The sequence below is a fragment of the Dermochelys coriacea genome, chromosome 8 (genome assembly GCF_009764565.3).
Source record: "Dermochelys coriacea isolate rDerCor1 chromosome 8, rDerCor1.pri.v4, whole genome shotgun sequence".
Classification (NCBI taxonomy): domain Eukaryota; kingdom Metazoa; phylum Chordata; order Testudines; family Dermochelyidae; genus Dermochelys; species Dermochelys coriacea.
The window spans coordinates 81,837,385-81,858,798 of record NC_050075.1 but is presented as its reverse complement, the minus strand read 5'-3'; the positions used below and the strand labels follow the sequence as shown (position 1 = coordinate 81,858,798).

Here is a 21,414-nt window from a genome sequence, read left to right as displayed (position 1 = left end):
TAGCTGACTTATGTTCTTAGAAGATATTGCATAGGTATATAAAGGGGACAACACTCAAGTACATATTTTGGTAATGTGTGGAGCCAGACATTGCAGAATATGTAGATAATGACCTGATTTTTCAGAGCTGCTGAGCACGTGTAGTTCCTGTTAGGTCTGATCCAAAACCCATTAAAGACAATGAAAGGATTCTCATTTATTTCAGCTAGCTTTGGAGAAGATTGACTTCATTAGGAGCTACAAGTTCTTAGCACCCCTAAAAACCTGTCTGATAGTACAGCCAAATGTCTATAAAACTGAATATTTCTAAAATAAAGTATTTGCTCAGTGGCAGCAGTAAAACATTTCTTTAGCGAACATGAACACTTATGTCTCTGACATGAAGATGAAACCTTTTTCTATGAGAAACTTTTTCTATTAACTTCATGGGCACTTCAGCCAGAGAACTACACCATCAGGCTAAGTATGGTTTAAAAGTATAATATAGATGTAAGTGCCTAATCCTGCAAAGCCGCTGTAGGCAGAATTCTCACTGAATTCACTTGCAGTTATGCCCAGAAAGGGATTACAGGAGTAGATCCAAAATATATTTTTGTGCTCTTATTAAATTATTTTAATGTCTTAGAGCTAGACCCTGGAAGTTTCAGGTGTACAAGGAATACAGGAATAGGCCACTATTTAGTACTGTACATAACATTTTATAGAGACATCAAGGACCTGATCCAAAATTCACTGAAGTCAATAGAAAGAAGCCCATTGACTTCAGTGAGCTTTGGATCAAGCCCTCATGCTAATTACAACAAATTTAAGATGACCCTAATAAAAATGAAAACCCTACTTTCACTAGAGAAGCTATGTGTGTGTTTCTTGTTAGAAAAGAACTTGCTTTGCAAAAATGTTACAATGTAGGGTATTTTTGAGAGAGTAACTAAAATTTGAAGAACATTAGAGAAACTAGACAATGTTTGTTCACACTGTAAATATATATATGTACTATATAAAAATAAAAAAACACGAAATAATTTGCCCAGCTTAATATCATTTCAGACAGGTGCCCAACAAGGATGGATACAACTGAGCTAGTCCAAAATTATAGGGTTAAAAAAAAAGGGTTGAAAATCTGCTATAAATAAAATTCTATGCTGTTGTAGCCTCCACTTTCATTACATGCTGAGTAAAAAGCTTTTTTCACTATATACAGAAAAACTATTTTATACCATTTCCCTCAGTACTTGAGAAAGACAAAACAAGCAAAATATTATAGAATTACTGTCTACTGTTGATAGTAGAATCATTTTATTACTTTTATTTCTTTTGAATTTTTGGTAATATATTTCCTATAAGTCCAGTCTACCTTTATAGCTACAAGGACGAATTCAGCCCTAGTATAACTACATACAATTCCATTGAAGTCAATGAAGTTGTGTCTCCTTATGACATGAATTTTTCCCACAGTCTACTTCTGTCATATATAGTCATTTCAGTTTAATTCAAGATAAATAGATTGAAAGCCAGTGGTCCAGATCCAATGAGGTGCTGAGTGCCCTAAACTCAAACTGACTTCAAAAGGAGCGCTCATCACCTCATAGGCTCTGGCTCTGGCTGCAGAATTTTCTTGAATTTCCCCATACTTTCTCCAGGAAATACTTTGAATAGTACAAATATTGAATTTAGCTGGCTGCCAGAATCAGCCTAGAAGTTTTGGATGGATCTGTGAAACAGTTGTATTGCTTTGGTTTGGTGTTTTTTGTCCCTCTACCCATGTGCACCCTTTCTGTCTAACCTGATCACACCGCTGCCCCAAGCCTATTCTTAAAGGGGCAGCTCCCATTTATCTTGTTATATGATTTATATCACTATTAACAATCCAAAAACAAAAAGATGAAAACAACAATAAACAACCATTCAAAATTATTGCTAAATAAAACTAATATGAACCTATCTCTAAAATATCTATTCCAGGGACCTCAAATGAGCATGGTCTACTCTAGACTCTCTCTAGCTCCAGCACGCTGCTCGGAGAAGGAGATGTGGAGGTGTAAGGGAGTTGGGGTGCTTTAAGTTGAGCCAGGATTTGCATTACAGAGCTCTGTTCTGCCACACTCCTCCCCACGTCCTCCATCCCCAACATGCCCCCACACTTACACAGAAGCTTACCATGGCACACTTGCACCTGCAGACTCTTCTCTGCAACAAAACTCAGAGTCAACTGAATGTCACTGGAGGGCCAAATTCTGTGGGGAAACTGGCCTATAATATCCAAAATAGCTTATCATGGCACTGCTGGCAGTGTCTAGTGTTGGGGAATACAGTGAATGAACATAACATTGCTTGCCTCTTCCCAACACTGCACTGAGATGTTTGTACAAATCAGATCTGACTCAGCTTTGTCTTGTTCTGCTGAGTAAAGTGTAGATACCACAGTAAAAAAAATAAATCCTGATAACAAGACACAGCATAGTGCAAAAATACTGTCGCCTCAGCATAAAAAGGTAACAAATAGCTAGGTATGCGTTACACCCTTCATGAAGTAATGTCTCTGCATTATATAACAATAGGAAAAGCTAAACTTGCTGCTAAAATTCAACCTTGGGATAAGGGTAAAAGGGACCAGTTCCCAGAGGCAAAAGAAACCTGGGATTTTGGTGGTGGTTGTCCTCTTACCTATAAGAGCCAGAAGTTCAGGGGAGACCTGAAGTTTTCACAGACTGAGTTCCCCCATGGGAACCGTCTGTCTCTCCCCCTGCAAGTGTGGAAAGTGGAAAGGTTTCAGATGCAAACTGAGTCCTAGGGGTGGGTTGAATCCTAGGAGTAGGCCCAGGTGTACCCCAAATTATTGGTTATTTGGCAGGAGTTCTGGACACTGCACTGGACCCAGTTAAATGCCTGGTATGTGAGAGCCCAGGGAAGGGGAGCACATAACACTCCTCCCACTGTTAAATAAATGAAAGTTGTGGCTTGCAGCTTAAAATCCATCCCAGGGGTCTGGTGTTCATTTGCCTGCATGTCCTGTTCAAGAAGTAATTTCTCTGCATTACATAACACAGTGGGAAAGGCTAAACTTGCTTCTAAAATTCAACCTCGGATATCGCGTCTCTTCAAAAATAAATGTAGTGAATTAAAAGTAAGTCTTGCTTCAAGACATGTGGGGATTGTGTGAATTCCTGAGCAAACAGGAAATTCTAACCCAGAAAGTTCCTTTGAAAAATGGTTTACTGCTTTGTTTGACCTTATTAGCTCTTCTTTTGCAATTTTCTTGATTTCTGCCCATCAGCTCTCTGCTTTAAAATCAGCTTTAAAATAGACACTGGACACAGTTTTGTTACTATGTAAATCAGTTTTAATGAACATGATTATCCTGAAGACACCATGAGAACTGAAAGGTTTGATTTATCCAAGTGCTAAAGTTAGTGTCTGTCTAGACTAATCTGAATCATTCCTGAAATAGGGAAGAGGATGTGAACTAGAAAAAAAGGAGTGAGAGAATTAGACATTCATGCTGCAGTGCTTTAGTCTGTCGACTTAGCTTGGGTCGACCCTTTTAATTTATTTATTGTAAAGAAAAGAAATAAATTAGGAAATGGGAGAGACTCAAATATAAAAGTAACTAAATTGCCAATTCTGAACTATTGGATGGAGATTTGCAAAGCCACACAGGAGGTTTGGACACCAAATTCCCATGAATTGTCATGGTAAATTGGCTTACATATCCTTTAGGCAGCTCTGAGAATTTCAGAGTCTAAGCACTTTCCTTTGCCACTGAAACCAGAAAATGCAAACACTGGTCCAGCTTCTCAGATTGGATAAAGGAGCATAGCTCCTTTAAAGTCAATACAACCCCAGTTGGAGCTCCTCCTGGCTGCCCCAACATGGGGCTGTGCCTAAAATAGAGAATGTTGATCCAGTCTTAAATGGAGTGAGTTCCACTCTGGACTTCAGACAGAGAGGCCTGTCACTTGGAAAGAGAGTCTATGGGAGAGATTGGGGGATTGTGGTGGGGAGAAGAGGGAGATCACAGGTTTTCTTGACCCATTGCAACAGTTAATTAAACAACATTATATGCAGAGGGAGGAAAGGGACTTGATTTATTATAAGAATAGAATGATGCTTTTGTCTTTTTGTGTGTCATATTACAATTCACAAGTGAGGAAACTGCTGGTAACTTTGAAAGTAGAGTACAATGTATAGCTATACTGTAGTTCCATGAATGTTAATAAATCCCTGTCTCTCTGGAATCTGGCAGATTTGATCTGTTTCAATCTTCTGCCCAAAAAATGATCTGATAAAGCCATACAACATGTAACATAGTATAATTAAAGTATTTAATTTGATGGCTACCGTTTTAAAGAACTCACTATGAATTTTGATATGTGATCTGGATTGTTAGTAGATCAAATATCCAAAAATGAGGATTTCTGAAATATTTACTATTCTTTGTAAAATAGAATATCATGTTAGACAAATCTCTAAACTATCTTTGTACACAGTGCCTTTTAACTCTTTTATTATTGAACTCATTTATGTACATATATATTTGCATCTATCCATGGAAAGTAGCAAAACATGAGGCATTATATAAATGTAAAGTCATTCTGATCTTCATATCCTATTACTTCTTAGATATTGTTAAAAAAAGAAAAACTAGCTTTATGAAAAATTTCAAAGTTTAAAGTTGTTTTCATTTCAAAGACCTCAAAAGCTGATTCATTTTTTGTTTTTTTAAAAGATTTTGAATTTTTTTTCCAATTTTAAAAAAATTTCTATGTAACATTACTGAAATCCTCTTTTACTGAGCAACTCGATAATTTCAGTAGTGTTTTCAATAATAATCTTATATAAATTTTCAAAAAGGTGCATAAAACTTTTTTTTGTGAAAAAATAAATCTTTCAGCAATGTCTGCTTCACATGTGCAAATGTGAGGTCTTAAATTAATCAAACTGTACCATAGAATCTCTATGGATAGAAATTCCATGATTGAATAATAAGAGTATAGAAGTAGAAATATACTACAGACCACACAATGAGAATTGTAATGGTGACTGTGAAATGCTCAAGGAGATTAGAGAGACTACAAAAACAGAACACCCAGTAATAACAAGGGCTTTCAACTATGTCACCTCAAGATAGGATGCAGAGATAAAATTTCTAGACACAATTAATGACAACTTCTTGAAGCAGCTAGTCCTGGATCCACAACAGGAGAGGCAATCCTTGATTTAGTCCTAAGTGGAGCACGGGATCTTCAAGAGGTGAATATAGCTGAACTGCTCAGTAATAGGGATCATATGTAATTAAATGTAATGTCCTGTAGGGGGAAAATACCAGAGAAACTCACCAAACTTCAGAAAGGGGGACTGCTCAAAAATGAGAAAGCTAGTTAAATGAAAATTAAAAGGAACAGTTAAAACAGCCTTCAAACTGCGTGGAAATTAGTTAAAAAACACCATCACAGAGACTCAAAGTAAATGTACCCCAAATGAAAAGAAAATCAGTAAGCGGACCAAAAAGATGACTCCTTGGCTAAAAAGCAAAGCAAAAGAGGTCACTAGAGGCTAAAAGGCATCCTTTAAAAATTGGAAGTCAAATTCTACTGAGGAGAATAGAGAGGAGCATAATCTCTGGCAAGTCAAATGTAATTAGGAAGACAAAAAAGAATTTGAAGAGCAACTAGCAAAAGACCAAAAAACTACCAGCAATATTTTTAAGTACATCAGAAGCAAGAAGCCTGCCAAACAATCAGTGGGGCCACTGTATGATGGAGGTGCTCTAGGAGCACTCAAGGAAGTAGAGGCTGATGCAGAGACATTAAATGAATTCTTAGCATCAGTCTTCACTGCACAGGATATGAAGGAGATTCCAATATCTGAGCCATTCTTTTTAGGTGACATTCCTTTTAGATGAACTGTCCCAGATGAAGGTGTCAATAGAAGAAGCTTTGGAACAAACTGAAGAATTAAACAGTAATAAGTAACCAGGACGAGATGGTATTCCCCCAAAAAGTTCTGAAAGAACTCAAATTTGAAATTGCAGAACTACTAACGGTGGGATGTAAACTATCACTTAAATCAGCCTCTGGACCAGATGACTGCAGAACAGGTAATGTAATACTCATTTTTTAAAAAAAGTTTCAGAGGAAATCATGGCAATTACAGGCCAGTGACCAGGCAAATTAGTTGAAACTATAGTAAAGAACATAATTCAAAGACACATACCTGAATATGTTGGGGAAGAGTCAACATGGCTTTTATAAAGCAAAATCATGCCTCATCAATCTACTGGAATTCTTTGAAGAGGTCAGCAAGCATGTGAACAAGGGTGATTCAGCTGATACAGTGTACTTGGACTTTCAGGAAGACTTTGACACCACACCAAAGTCTCTTAGGCAAACTAAGTAGTGATTTGATATGGCAGATCTCCTTTTGTGAATCAGTAACTAGTTAAAAGATAGGAAACAAAGGGTAGGAATAAAGGTTGAGTTTTTACAATGGAAAGAAATAAATAGCGGGGTCCTCCAAAGATCTGAACTGGGACCAGTGCTGTTCAATGTATCCATAAATGCATTGAAAAAGGGGATAAACAGTGAGGTGGAAAAAATTGCATACAATATTAAATTACTCAAGATAGTTAAGTCCAAAGCCAACTGTAAAGAGTTACAGAGGGAACTCACAAAACTGGGTGACTGGGTGACAAAATGGCAGGTGACTTTCAATACTGATAATGCACATAGGAAAAATATTCCAATAATACATTAAAAAATGGTGGCGTCTAAATTAGGTAAATTAGTGTTACCACTCAAGAAAGAGATCTTGTGTCATCATGGCTAGTTCTCTGAAAACAACTGCAGTGGCAGTCAAAAAAGCTATTGGAATGTTAGAACCATTAGGAAAGGGATAGATAATAAGACAGAAAAGATCATAATGCCACTATATAAATCCATTGTACACCCACACCTTGAATACTGTATGCAATTCTGGTAGTCTCATCTCAAAAAAAGATATATTGAAATTGGAAAAGGCACAGAAAAGGGCAACAAAAAGGATTAGGGGCATGAAACAGCTTCTTTATGAGGAGAAATTAAAAAGAGTGGGACTACACTAGAAAAGAGATGACTAAGGAGGGATATGATTGAAGTCTATAAAATCACATTTGGAGAAAGTGAATAAGGAAGTGTTATTTACCCCTTCATATAACACAAGAACTGGTGATCACACAATGAAATTAATAGGCAACAGGTTTAATACATATACAAGGAAGAATTTCTTCACACAGTGCACATTCAACCTATGGAACTCATTTCTTGGACATGTTGTGAAGCCCAAAATTATAACAGGGTTCAAAAAAGAATGAGATAAGTTCATGTAGGATAGCTCCATTGGTGACTATTAGCCAAGATGGTCAGGGACACAACCCCATGTTCCAGATGCTGGGACTGGACAACAAGAATTTCCCTATTCTGTTCATTCCCTATGAAGCATCTGGCACTGGCCACTGTTGGAAGACAGAATACTGGGTAGGTGGATCATCGTTCTGACCCAAAATGATCATTCTTATGTTCTTACAGATGCAGTGGTTTCACACATATTTTTGCAATATATAGCCATTCTGTGTTGCTCTGATATGTTGTCCTGAACTTTTTATGGTCTTGATGACATAAAGGACAATCCAGTATAGCACAGAAAAAAAGAAATTTTGAAAGCAATTTTTAAAAATGTATTTAACATAACACCAGCTTTAGTCATAATGAATTCTTGCAAGATTTTCTCATTGTTACCTTTACATGCAGATTTTCTTATGGGGAGAGCAGACAAGGAGCAGAGAACCCATAATGATTTAATTTTCTAACAAATAGTTTAACACAAGCTCATGAAAAATTATCTTTAGTTCTCTTGTATACTTATAGGTTTTTACTGCACTTATCACTGTACAAACTGAGTACCTTCCATGAGTGCATTAAGCAATGTGACTAACATCCATCAGTTATTTTTTGCCTCAATCTCTCCCAAGGGGGAGAGGTGTATGCAAAGGAATGTTTTGTTTTGGATTTTTTCTTCTATAATATATACAGACACGCTTTATGTTTCTGTTAGAGAAGGCAAGGTCAAAGAAATGTGCCTTGAACTTAGAGCAGAGGGTGGTAAGGTTTGTAATGGTCCTTAGTTCCTATTGGAGTTCACTCCAGTTTTGAACTTCCCCCAAGAACACTCGTGGCTTCTATACACGTGAGTTTTACCCTTTTTTTAAAAGAGTTCCATTACGCAAGAGGAACAAAGTTATCACCATACTTTTCATCCAGAGCTTTAGTTGATCCTTTGGATAGCCTGGGAAACTGATATAGAAGACTAAGATACTGTATATCTAGTGCTCAGAATAATAATTGCTCATGTTTATGCTGTTATGGAGTCTCAAAAAATACCAGGAAACTGAGGACCTGATTCTAATCTCACTGCCTCAGTAACTTTGTATAAGTGCAGCTCTGTTGGGCCTGAATCTCCACCACCTTGCATTTGGTGCAGTTACTTATACTGTTCAAAAGTAATGTAAAAATGCTACTGTTCTGATTTGGTAGCATCATGCAATCACTTTGCACAGGTGTAAATACACAAAGAGGAGGAGAGTGGAGAGAAAGGCCCATTGACTGTAGTGACATTACTGCCCATTTACAACAATGTGAAATAAGAATCAAATTCTTGGATTTTCTCCTGGTACTTTGCTGTGTTTCTTTGACTGCAAAAGAAATTAATTTGGATATAGAAAAGAAAGAAATGGATTAGTAATCAGAAGGGTGACTGATCTCTGTGGGGATTTCACGCTCATGAACTCTTAGTTGTTTACCTGTATGTGATTAGGAGGTAATATACTAGTGATGAAATGCTACCAACCATCACATGCAGCCTATCTATCTAGACCGAACAGAAATGGCATTTGATACCAGCTTTAGGGGAAGGAGAGTGGAATGTATTTTTCACTGTGCATAGGTGAACATGTGAGGAAAAATGAGAACTGAACCTTCTTCTATCTCGAAAACTGGAATAAATCTTTATTCTGAGGACTGAAACTGATTTAGCTAAGTTCTCTTTCTTACTCCCAGGCCTCACTTTCCTTTTCCCCCTTTAGAAACAGAAAATGGCATCTTCTCTGCCAGGCCCTGTTACTGATAAACAAGTTTGTGTTTGTCAAGCAGTGGCGTCCTGTGGAATCCATGTTGCAAATACTCTGAAACTCCCAAGGTGCTCACTGCATTCTTACTGTAGGTCTCAAGATTTATGTTGTCACCAGGAACTTACAAGAAATTTCTTCATAAGTAAAATGGGTTAGCTACCAAAGTTGTATAATACAGTGTGCATGTATAGCCTTTGTGCATTCAACATTAGGGTTTTTATTGGTATTTCTTCTGTTCCCTTTCTTCTTCCATGCTCTTTTTTTAAAATTACAGTGTCACTTTTACTAGACTATAATTCTGAATTTTCCTTAAATGCATTACTCCTGCTCTTTAATTAATGAGACTGATTGAATCTCTGGCTTGACCATTTACAGTCTCAATCTGTAAAGATGTAGTTTGTTTCCTTTTAAACTGGGTAACAGGCTGGCACTGAGAGATATTTTAAGTCCACTTATATGCAGATAATCTGTTGTCCTATTTCTTTCAGAAGTTGTCATAAATAAGCATTCAATTCACTACAATTTTGTCAGCTTTTTAAAAACTCATTTCATATGTATCAGAGTAGCAACCGTGTTAGTCTGTATCTGCAAAAAGAAAAAGAGTACTTGTGGCACCTTAGAGACTAACAAATTTATTTGAGCATAAGCTTTCGTGAGCTACAGCTCACTTCATCGGATGTATTTACTCTTACACCAGTCTCAGTTGTTCTGCAGTATGGGCCATCCCTGATGACTGGTCATATTATGCCTGTATTGCAGGGTTTTGATTCTGCTACCTCTTTTTGTTAGTGAAATACATGTTGCTTGATTGAATTAAGTTCACTCCACATGTATAGCTGTCTACCTCTCACAGGACTTTCATTATACTAGACTATCCTGTATTTCTGATTTAAGTTTCCCTCTTATTTTATGAAGAGTTACCTGCCTTTTTGTTACTAGACTAATACTGTGTGATTTGGACAGTGTAGCAAAATGATAAAAGTCTGTTACCAAAGATCCTGTCTCGGTGTCCTTTGATATGTTCTGTTTTATTTATGTGGGTTTTCTCCCATGACTAAGTATGCTCCAAAAATATCTTCTACTGCTTCTTTATGCTGGGTTTGAAGGGATGAATTACCAATAACTAGAAGTTATACTGGTCATGGGCAAACCTGAAACTGGGCAAAACTCAAGACTAATCTTTTGGATGCCATTTTGGATATTTTTGTTTTAATTTCATCTGGAAACTTGATACATATGAACATTTCTGAAAGATTCAGGGGGCTTTTATTTTATCGGAATGAGTTCACGGATTGATGTGCATGTTGTGGGGGCAGGGATTAAACTGATAACACTATTAACAAATATATGCATAACTATCTTTTGCACAGCAGTGGGAAAATTTGTGGCTATTTGATAAGACTGTGTGGCACCTGCCCTCTAAATTCATTTTTTCCCATAGGTTTGGCAACTTTGTGTTGATTTTGTGGCCAGTTGTTCTGGTACATTTGCCTTTTCCTTCGCTATAACCTGATTTGTTCTTTTTTTGGTTTTTTTTTCCCCTAGTCAACAGAGAATTGTTAATGTGTTTGCTCAGTTGCAGAGCAAGGATGTGCAGATGGATTTGATTAAAATATCATTTTCATCTTTGGCCCTTTCCTCTAAATGAATAAAATTCAGACTTCTTATAAGGTTAACAGATATTATAGTAATTGTTTCTCTGGTTCCTCCAACTCTCCCCACAGTCTTCACTTCATTCTCCCACACAGTAATCTCTAACAGGTGTACATAGTTTGCCAAAAGGGAATCTCAGCCCCAACCTCTTCAACCTCCCACCCCCACACTACCAAATGAGATAATAATTTTCCGGGTCTTCCTACAATTTCTATTAATCCTTCCTGAGCTCTGGCCATCACATAGCCCCCAGCTAAACCTCTCCAGCACATCATTAACGATCTACAACCTATCCTGGAAAAAGATCCTTTAGTCTCAGAGACCTGGGAGGCAGGCCAGTCCTCGCTTACAGACAGCCCCCCAACCTGAAGCAAATACTCACCAGCAACTACACCCCACACCACAGAAACACTAACCCAGGAACCAATCCCTATAACAAACCTCATTGCCTACTCTGTCCCCATATCTACTAAAGCGACACCATCAGAAGACCCAACCACAACAGCCACACCATCGGGGACCCATTCACCTGCACATCTACTAATGTTATATATGCCATCATGCACCAGCAATGCCCTTCTACCATGTACATTGGCCAAATCGAACAGTCTCTAGGTAAAAGAATAAACTGACACAAATCAGATATCAAGAATGGTAACATACAAAAGCCAGTAGAGGAACACTTCAATTTTCCTGGTCATTTTATAACAGATTTAAAAGTAGCCATACGTGAACAAAAAAACTTCAGAAACAGACTTCAAAGAGAAACTGCAGAACTAAAATTCATTTGCAAATTTAATATCATTAATTTGGGCTTGAATAGGGATTGGGAGTGGCTGGCTCATAACAAAAGCAGCTTTGCCTCTCGTAGAATTGACATCTCCTCATCAATTATTGGGAGTGCATTACATCCACCCTGATCAAATTGGCCCTGCCGACACTGGTTCTCCATTTGTGATATAACTTCCTTCTTTTCATGTGTCAGTATAATAATGCCTGCATCTGTAATTTTCACTCCATGCATCTGAAGAAGAGGGTTTTTTACCCATGAAAGCTTATGTCCAAATAAATCTGTTAGTCTTTAAGGTGCCACCGGACTCCTTGTTGTTTTTGTGGATATAGACTAACACGGCTACCCCCTGATACTTCCTGTGCTCTGATTCCTCCCACGCTCCTTTCCTCCTTTCTGAAGTCCCCTTATCTTTGATGGTCTTCAGAGGGTCCATGTGTAGGGTGACGAAGCTGCTGTTCCATCCATATCTGTCACACTGTAGGATTTCCTAGTCCAGAGTGCATTGCAAGCTAGGACCAGGGAGAATGCAAAGTATTGCTGAAAGCAGCACAGTCTGAAGCATAACACACAGAACAGTCTAAGGCACTGTTAGACCTATTGAATCTGATGACATTCTTCAAAGATTGAGAAGGATTGATTGGGGACCATGAAGAGTAAAAGAAGGCAAAGGAGACTTAAGAAGTGGTCACTGAGGTTAAGGGAGATTAATATGAGTAGCTTGGGCCAAATTAATCTCTTCATGATACAGGTGTAAAGTGGAGCTACACAGAATTTAAACACCACTTCTGGGAGCATATTTTGGCTCATGGTGCTTTTCCAGGCCCTCTAGCATTTGGAAACACACTACTCATAACCCTTCACAGGGAATGGTGTGTAAAATATGGATTTATCATGGAAGGTTGTGAAGAGAGAAGGGTACTCATTCACCTACTGGGAGGTCAGAGAAAGGGTAAGTGGAAGGAGCAAGTGAATTTTGGAGGCAAAGGAGTAGGTGAGATATGGCCAACCCCACTCACTCCATCCCCGCTCCCTCCATCGCTCGCTCTCCCCCACCCTCACTCACTTGCTCATTTTCACCAGGCTGGGGAGGGTCCCTTTTTGACCAGGTGTTCAGTTGAAAACTGGACACCTGGCAACCCATTATGGGCTCGAGTGAAACATGGGAGGAAAGATGGGAGAGAAAAATGGGAAGGATGTATGAAACCTCAGGCAGTTTTGATACATTTCTAATAAACATTCAGAGCTAAATCCTCAGCTGGTGTAAACAGGCATAGCTCAAGGATCTAGCTCCCCAAAATGAAATAATCTGAATCTCCACATTTTTTGGAGAGAAACAAGTGCATTTTTAAGAGCTAGCGGTTGTGTATGGGGCATAGGCAGTTACTAATAACTGTGTCACATAGCTTTTATTAGAGAATCTAGATATATTCCCCACTACTTTGTCCAGCATCTGTGTGATCATTTATCTGCAGTGATTTTTACTGTAAATGTGATTACTTCTAAGAAGCAATTTTTCATGGCAGGGGTAAGCTTAGTACTTACAATATTTATTGTTTAGCTAGATGCATCATCTAAGCATCCAGGTTTCAAGCAAATATCTCAATCCTGCAAAGTGAACCCCACAGGCAGGTCCCCACTGATATCAACCAGCTCCAAGCAGGGGGTAGACTCCTGAGCCTGCATGGACTCTGGTTGACTTCATTGAGACTGTACATGGGAACAGGATCTGTTTAACTTGCGTCTCTTTGCAGAATCAGGACTAAAAAGGGGAGACATGAGACAGAGAGATTTAAAGTTTCATGTAACTGATGTGTGACCCTCAACTGTTTTGCAATTTGACTTTGGTTTGTACAAGCACCAAAAGTTCAGATTTTTATTTGAAGTTCATTTGAATTATCTGAATCTCCTGAGATTGCAGTTTTGGGCTTGAAATCTCATAAAAATAAACTCTGTCAAAGCTTTCTGTTACCTTCCATTTCTGAATAGCTATTATTTCTGCATTTAATGACTTTTGGTCCAACTGGTACCCAACAACTATAGTTAGAGGTTCAAAACTTTTTAAATTGGGAAACTGTAAAATGAGGGAAAAAATTATCTAAATGCCTTTGAACCAGAAAAAAAGTTTAGTTCAGGTTCATCTTAGTTTTTGATGAAGGCTCAAGAGGGTTCCTCACACTTCCCTAATCAGCATAAGTACTTCATTTAAATCAAATTGGGAAAATTTGACAGGTAATGCTTGTGTTATTCATGGTAATAAGGGAGAAGTGGCTGGATGCAGATTATTAGAGGGTTTTCACAGGTCTCTTTGTCTTAATACATTTCGGTAATCTCAAAAATATTGCCTTACACACACAGAGCAATGATATTTTTGTCAAAGACAACAATATATCAACATTTTGAATCCCATCTTCTATCCATTCCTTTAAAGTTATCTGCATACTCAATAACTGTATTTTTAAGGCACATGTAGAAATCTGTCTTAATCTGTACAAACTACTCAGTTCGAAATGTTTCTGTGTTTAAAATTACGTGGGGAGTTTTACCTGCCTCATTCTTTTACCTGCCTGATTACAAATCACTTGAAGCTTCCAGTATAAAATCCTGACTTTATGATGACAGAATAATTAAGTGTTTATAAAAATCTGATCAAATGGAACATCAGAAGTTTGGGGCAGGGGAGGTATTCTGTTATTAACCAGTGCTTAATGACAGCATTTCTTATCTTACAATTGTGACATGAAGAGGGAGCTGTAGCTCTTCTGAGACACAGTTCTGCCAGAACCAGCATATCCAGCCAAGCTTCCCGATTTCTTGTCTTCTTTTTCTCTGTCTCTCCCCTTCTCTCTCTCTTGTTCTCGCTCTCATTCACTTACTCTCCCATTTTTTTGCCACTGTGCCAGATAAATTTAAATGTATCTGTTCAAGTGGAGATAATCCATGCAAATCAGAGGCACTGGCTCCCAGTGCTTGATTCACAAAGAGAATTCAGCTTCAGGAGGTCACTCATTCACAGCTGCTCCTCCCATAATATTTTTCCCCTCATTGCAGAACTGCTGCATGTATATAGTGACTGAAAGGACTCAATTTACTGCAACTACAGCCCGGTTTTACTGACAACTTTCTTTAAAGGGGGACTTACCTTCCATCTGTCTTGTAAAGGTAGGAGCCTGATTCTTCTAAAGACATAATACCATCACTGTTTGCTCATTATTAGATGTCATTATAATGATGCATGTTCTTGTCATTAGTAGGTCCTAATATGATGCCAGGTGCCTGATGCTTTTGTTACTTATCTGTATAGGTGCAGTTGTTTAAGTGACTGTTATGCTAATGTTTATTTAGCCAGCTATTTATCCTTTTTACAACGACAAGTAAGATTTTAACATAGAGGCTCTCTAGTCTAAAGTGCAACCTTCAATTAAGCTTTTTTCTTTTTTCTTTTAAAAATGTTTTCCAATATCTGTTTAAGTCAATGCAGTGCAGTAGTCATCAAGTGAAAAGTCAATATTGTCAGGGGTTTCTGGCCTTGAACCTTCTTAGGGTGTTATCTTTGGAGCAAAACTAACTGTTGAAATGTTTTAAACATAAATAAAAAGATCACCTTTTACTTTGCACTGTTGTATACAAGGAAACTGCAGGCCTTGTTGCAAATGGGCCTGTCAAATAAATGTAGACCACAAGATAAACATATTTTTAATAGAATTGCTAGTAGTAAAAGAAGTAATTAAATGTAACCATTATAGTTATAAGTGTGTTCATATCTATTTTTTGAAATGTTGAACATAAAATACTTGTTTTTTTAAAAAAAGAAAGTTAACTGGATCAAAACCAGTTGGGGCATAATTCCTATAGACTGCAAAAAATGGGGGGAGGAAATTCAAGCGCTATTTACTCAGTAAAGTTCTGATTCAAAGTGTGTATAACAAGAAATATGAAACTAGCATGTTTGAGAGCACACTGATTGTATGAAGGCAGACAGTAAGTCTGGCATCACTTCATGAACATTTCTTTGGATTTGCTGGCAGAGTTTAGAGTTACATTTGAAATGTGGCTTTGACAGGACAATTTTAGATATATTCAAATACAATAAAATAATAGTTTTGAAGAGCAGCACAGTGCAGAAATTACAGAATTAGAATTCTTCTTCCTTAAATTTGTCTTGCAATAAAATTTGTCCTGTTTAGGTTTGTCACCTAAAACAGCTGCAATTTGTAAATTATAAAAATTAGTTTTGTATATATTATTCATATAGAACTATTATCTAACTAACTTAGGAGTTAATAAAAACAACTGTAATTTTAAAACTCTGGAACAGAATAGAGGTAAGAGGGAAATGTTGTAAAGCAGAATGGACAGAAAGAGGGGAAAGAAAAACGTTTAAAACCATCAAAAACCTGATGGTGTAAATCTTCAGTTTTAACATTATGGATTCAAATCTTTTAGTTAGCAGTCTTCAGGAAAATGTATTTGCTCTCCACATTAAGTATCCCAGTGCCCCAGAATGTCTATCTTTTCTCTTTGATATACAGTCTGCTTTTGAAAAAAATGCATTTTGATTTTGGCGTACAGTACAAACGAAAGGAGCCGTGTCATTGTTAGCATAAAGAAGACATCTACACAAGTATTACTCCAGAGGGCAATCTCTCTTCCTCTGGCATTTGTTAGGTTACTGTACATAGAATTTAGCAGATATAACTATCTTCTGCTTCTTGGCATTTTAGTTCCTATTGGTATGCAGGCTAGTCTGCTAGGATGGCAACTGACAAAAGAAATATGTTTTATAGCAGTGTGTAATAAAAGCCTTTCACAATGATGTAACAGAAATCTGACCTTTCTTTCTTATCCAGTAATTAGAATTGCTGTTAACTATTTTAAGTGCAAGGGGGTTCTTTTAAGTAAATTCAAGTTACCTAGGAAAAACCAGTATGCGTTTTTGAACAATGCCTTCACAAATTACAAATTTTAGCATCATTTCCAGATAGAAAGAGAGTGAGAAATTTCTCCATTCTGCTTGCTGCACACACAGCAATTTTGATTTAGAGACGGAGGAAAGAGTCCAGTGCAAATTCATTCTTCTTGCCTACTCCAGGAGTAAAAGCATTTATAGAACATTTTTTGGTATTACAAAAAAATAAATTGGGGATGGGGAATTTTAGATAGGAAAAGTGAACTTCAGAAAAGACCTTAGGGATCTTTTTAATGGAAATTCTGGCCATCATAAAGTTGGGAGATAAAGGAGATCCCTATGGAATTTGATAATCAGTGAGATGAGATTAGATAAATCACTACTGGAAATATGAAAAGGGGGCAAAAGAACCTTTAGGAGGAAAAGCTTTTTCTAAGTGAATAAAAAATTGTTGTAGCAAACAGCTATTTTCGGCTTCCTTTCCTTCAACCAAATGGCCAATGTTTTACAGGTATGGAAGTGTTCCTTCGTGAGTCATCACCATCATTTCACTAAGTAAATTCAAAATGATTGGTATGATTCTCCTCTTAGGTTCACCAGGTTTACACCTTGAATTCATTGATACACTGAAATAAATGAAAGGAAAATCAGGCCCTGCATTTTATATAAGTCTCTGAATTTATTTGCTCGCCTTTCAGGAAACTCTCCAAAGATCTAACCCATATGTTAAGCTTCAAGTTAGTTCATCCTGTGTAGTCTTCTAACCAAAATTATTAGGGTCCTTTACACCTGGTTTCTGTTTTCCACTGACAATGGTTTCTTCTTCATCATCTTTGAACTTGCCCTTGCTATGGTAACTCAGTCAAACAGCTCTTCAAGATAAGTTACCTTTTCCTCCACTTTAGTGTGCCTTGCAAGAGAATCTATAGGATGTGGTAAACCTTTTAGCTGTATATAATGCACTGTACTTGCTCCCATCAGGCTTTTTTCTGCAGGTTTTACAGAGGATAATTAAAAAGATAAATTATCATCTTTAAAGGATGTTATAGAGATAGTTAATAAGTTCCATCCAACTTGTTCAGTGTTCAGTGAGGCCCAAGTTGCTTTCAGCTTTAACCAAGTGCCTTACAAATAGAGAGAGAGAGAGAGAGAGAGAGAGAGAGAGAGAGTCTTTTAGCAATGAAGGGAACATCTGATAGATCATGTAAGAAAATGTATAGCAATATAGGTTAGAAGGAAAGAAAACCTAAGTGGCTACAAGTTTATCAAGCAGTGAGATGTCATTGGTGACTTGCTACAGCAGCAGAAAAAGGATATGCGTTCCCCAGTGTGTCTCATCAACTTACGTATTTGATTATATCATGCTCTCATTTTGCAATAGCTGTCATTGCCTTATACTCCAGAATACATTGCTGAAATATCATGGAAATTTAGGCCTTTTATCTAAATGAATACTGAATATGATTGCTATTGCAGAAAAAGCTTACTTATACCTCAAGGGGTTCAGAGCTGAATCAGGTCTGTAATTGACTGTCTTGTCTACTTTGAAGGTCTTCTCCATTTAAAAAAAAATCCTAAAGAACAAGATTGACATCCCTTTGCATTTTGGAATTTTTCAGCAGGTGTAAAGTGCTTGGTAATTACTCAAATTAACCTGAGGCTTTATCTGTATTCCGTTCCTTGAAACTTAATTGAAGTTTTAGTAATAGTTAACATTTTTATGCAAACAACTGTTCTCATCAGAACACAGCATTCTAATGTCATATGCTTTTCTTTGTAATCTCCAGAGTTTCAAAGTGGGCCCTTTTTTTCTCCTACATGTCTCTGTTTTGGGGAGTCTAAATGAAAATGTCCTCTGTTGAAATAAACCAACAGAGGGTTCAGATAAAGGAAAATAAATGGAGTGGAAATGCATCTTTAAATGATTAGCCTGTGAAACTTTGAACATGGTTATCTGACGTTGTGTCAAAGAGTGTTATCTCTAAAGAAGAATCGAACAAGGGAGCAGGTCCGTACAGAAAAGCAATTGTTGCTTTACTTCTGTCTATTTATTTGAGTTAGCTTGAACTGTCTCCCACTTTCTTTTCCTCCCAGCATGCAAAGATTAAGTATTACAAAAGCAGCCAGTAGGAATCTGATTCAAAAGCTATGCTCATTTGACCTTTGGACACAAAATATCTCACATAAACAACAATCAAACAGCCTTAACACATAATCAAGTGCAAGAAATATGCAGAACATGGGAGAATAGCAATTCAACATTTTTAGAGTAGGGATAACAGATGAGACCACTTTGTTAGATCTCTTTCACTGATCCTTGTCAATGTATCAGACGCTGTGGATTTGCCTGGCATACAGTACTCAGTACATGACGCTAAAGCCACACAGCCAAATGCTTCACTGATTTACACCAGTGGGATTGAAACAGGTTTAAATCAGCTAAGAGACTGTATTTTAAAAGTATAGTTTATTTTTTTCATTCTTGAGAAATGTGTTAAAAAGTGTATAGTTAGCACATAATTATAAATTCATTTAAATTCTGTATGACATTGCCAAGGATTTTGCAAGAAGATTGCATTTGTCACATATCCATTTAATTTCCATCACTCTGTTAACATTGCAACATTAAAAAATCTCTTAGATTGTTTCAGAAATATGCATTGGTGTGAATCAATTCTCAAAACTGGACCCTTCAGTAACCAGCTGTTATTTCAACTTCTTCTCTTTGCTGCGAGGGTAATATAACTGTATGAGGATAGAAAAACCAGAATGCACCCAGTTTTCAGGTTCTGTTTGTGGAGAAATTCACTACTCTTAATATTGTATGTGGTGTTATAGGCATGCCGGTTCTAGGATATTAGACAGACAAGGTAGGTGAGGTAATATCTTTTATTGGACAAACTTTTGTTGGTGAGACAGACAAGTTTGCTCTCATTCTCTCTCTGTCTTGTAAGCTTGTCTGTCTCACCAACAGAAGCGGGTCCAATAAAAGATATTACCTCACCCCTTGTCTCTCTACTATCCTAAATAAACTAATAGACCCAAACTCGGACATTTGACTCACCATTCTACAGGAGCCTGTGGCTCAGAAGTTGTATGCTTTAGCTAAGAAGACTACAACCAAAGGAGTAAATGCTTACTAAAGGGAATACAACCACTAACTAACCCATGCAATTTCTGTTCCCTGACCTTTGCACTGTGCTGTATTCTGTGAGTCAGTGAAGTCAATAATAACAATATAATGTTAACTATGACACTGTGACCTACAATAAAAAGTATAAGAAAGAAAGAAAGAAAGAAAGAAAGAAAGAAAGAAAGAAAGAAAGAAAGAAAGAAAGAAAGAAAGAAAGAAAGAAAGAAAAAGAAAAATTTCAGAATTAGACCTAATGTTCCTGGAATTATTTAATTTTCTGCTCAATATTCTTCTTTGGAGGCAAGGTAACATCCTCAAAGGATTTAGGATATTCCTAGAAGAAGGATAGCAGATGAGATCATTTTTATTAAAACTTTCTTGGTCTCACAGAGCCCATTCTTGGTTCCTGCTGAAAAAGCTAGTTGAGGAAACAAGCTGTTTGTGAGGAAGGTTCCACAGATGTCAGATGTGCGAGTGGAATCATTCCTCATTTCCCTCATGCTACAGGACTGCTCTGCAGCCAGTTTTTCAACCACTGGGCCTCAGTAGCTTCTGCCCTTTTCTCCAAGGGGTTTGCACAGCCTGGCTGTGTCAGTCCTAGATCAACCAGGTATTAACCTACATCTTTCTGACCTTTCCCTGCCTTTTCGTATCCTGTCCCAAAACTCTCTACACTGTAGCACACAGATGGCTTGATATCTCTGCACAAGCTTCTAATGTCTTGTCCCCAGCCATGCATAGCATAGCCACATTAGTTTCATTGCCTAAGCAGGCCTCAAGGAATTATAGGACCAGTAAGAAACACACATTCTTTGTACTTCGGGACAAATCCTACAATCCTTACTTTTTTTGACTAAAAACACATTTAAGGAATTGGCCCTTAGGAATTAAGACCAAAGTTTACAAACCTGGACACTGATCAGGGATGCCTCCTTTCATTTTGGAGCTCATTTTGAGAACAGATTAACAGAACTGCTATGAGTACTCACAACTGCAGTCAAAGTCAATGTTAGTCACACGTGCTTAACACCTCAGAAAATCAGGCCCATGGTACTTCACTCAAGTTGGGCTCCCAATATCTGTGGCCATCTTTAAAAATTTGACTATAAATGACTAAATCAGAAATATATCACAAACTTGTGATGTCATTGTTAGGTGCCTAGTTCCTGTTGTGGGTAAGGCAGGGGACTAGACACAGATAGACACATACTGCACACACACACAGAGGATGCCATTGAGATAGTATAATGGGAAAGTGAAAGGCATTACCCAGATATTGGTTGCATGTATAGGACACATTTTACAGTTCTGCACATTTGGTTTTAATTTCTTTTGAAATTATGCTAATAGATTCTGATAGACTAAACCTGGCATTGATTTTCCTGGGATTTACTCTTTGTTGTTTAGTGTATAAGTTCTCCCCAACATTGCTCTCTCCCTTCCCAGCCCCTGTGCACTCCCCAAAAGATCCATCTTATGTCTTACATAAAACCTGTTTAATTTCCAATGAAAGATTATAGTAAGTGTGCTTTTAATGTAATTATGTCAGTCATGGATGATAACATGTATTAGGCAGTGCAAACTACTGATTATCTGTCAAGATAAATCTGTTTATTTCAGAAATAGTAGTCTGACAACCCCCTCTTGTTAATCGTGAAAGTACATGCTAATGCCAGGTACTGTTTGGTAGAATTCTGTCAGAGGAATGTGTTCACTAGACTTGTGCTTTGACATTCTTTACTCCTAGTTTTGCAAATTTTCTGTATATT

At 37.4% G+C, this 21,414-nt stretch overlaps 1 protein-coding gene across 6 annotated transcripts in view; it reads left to right on the top strand.

The window, feature by feature from the left end:
• The first annotated feature begins 14,414 nt into the window (after positions 1-14,414).
• ADGRL2 (adhesion G protein-coupled receptor L2) overlaps positions 14,415-21,414 on the top strand; it is a 480,081-nt gene continuing 473,081 nt past the window's right edge. For 3 of the 6 annotated variants that reach the window (XM_043490413.1, XM_043490417.1, XM_043490414.1), the window contains exon 1: positions 14,418-14,765. The gene's annotated coding sequence lies outside the window, so the exon portion shown is untranslated. Of the gene's footprint in view, positions 14,766-21,414 lie in introns of all 6 variants that reach the window. The other 3 variants (XM_038412994.2, XM_043490399.1, XM_043490406.1) reach the window with 3 other exon arrangements.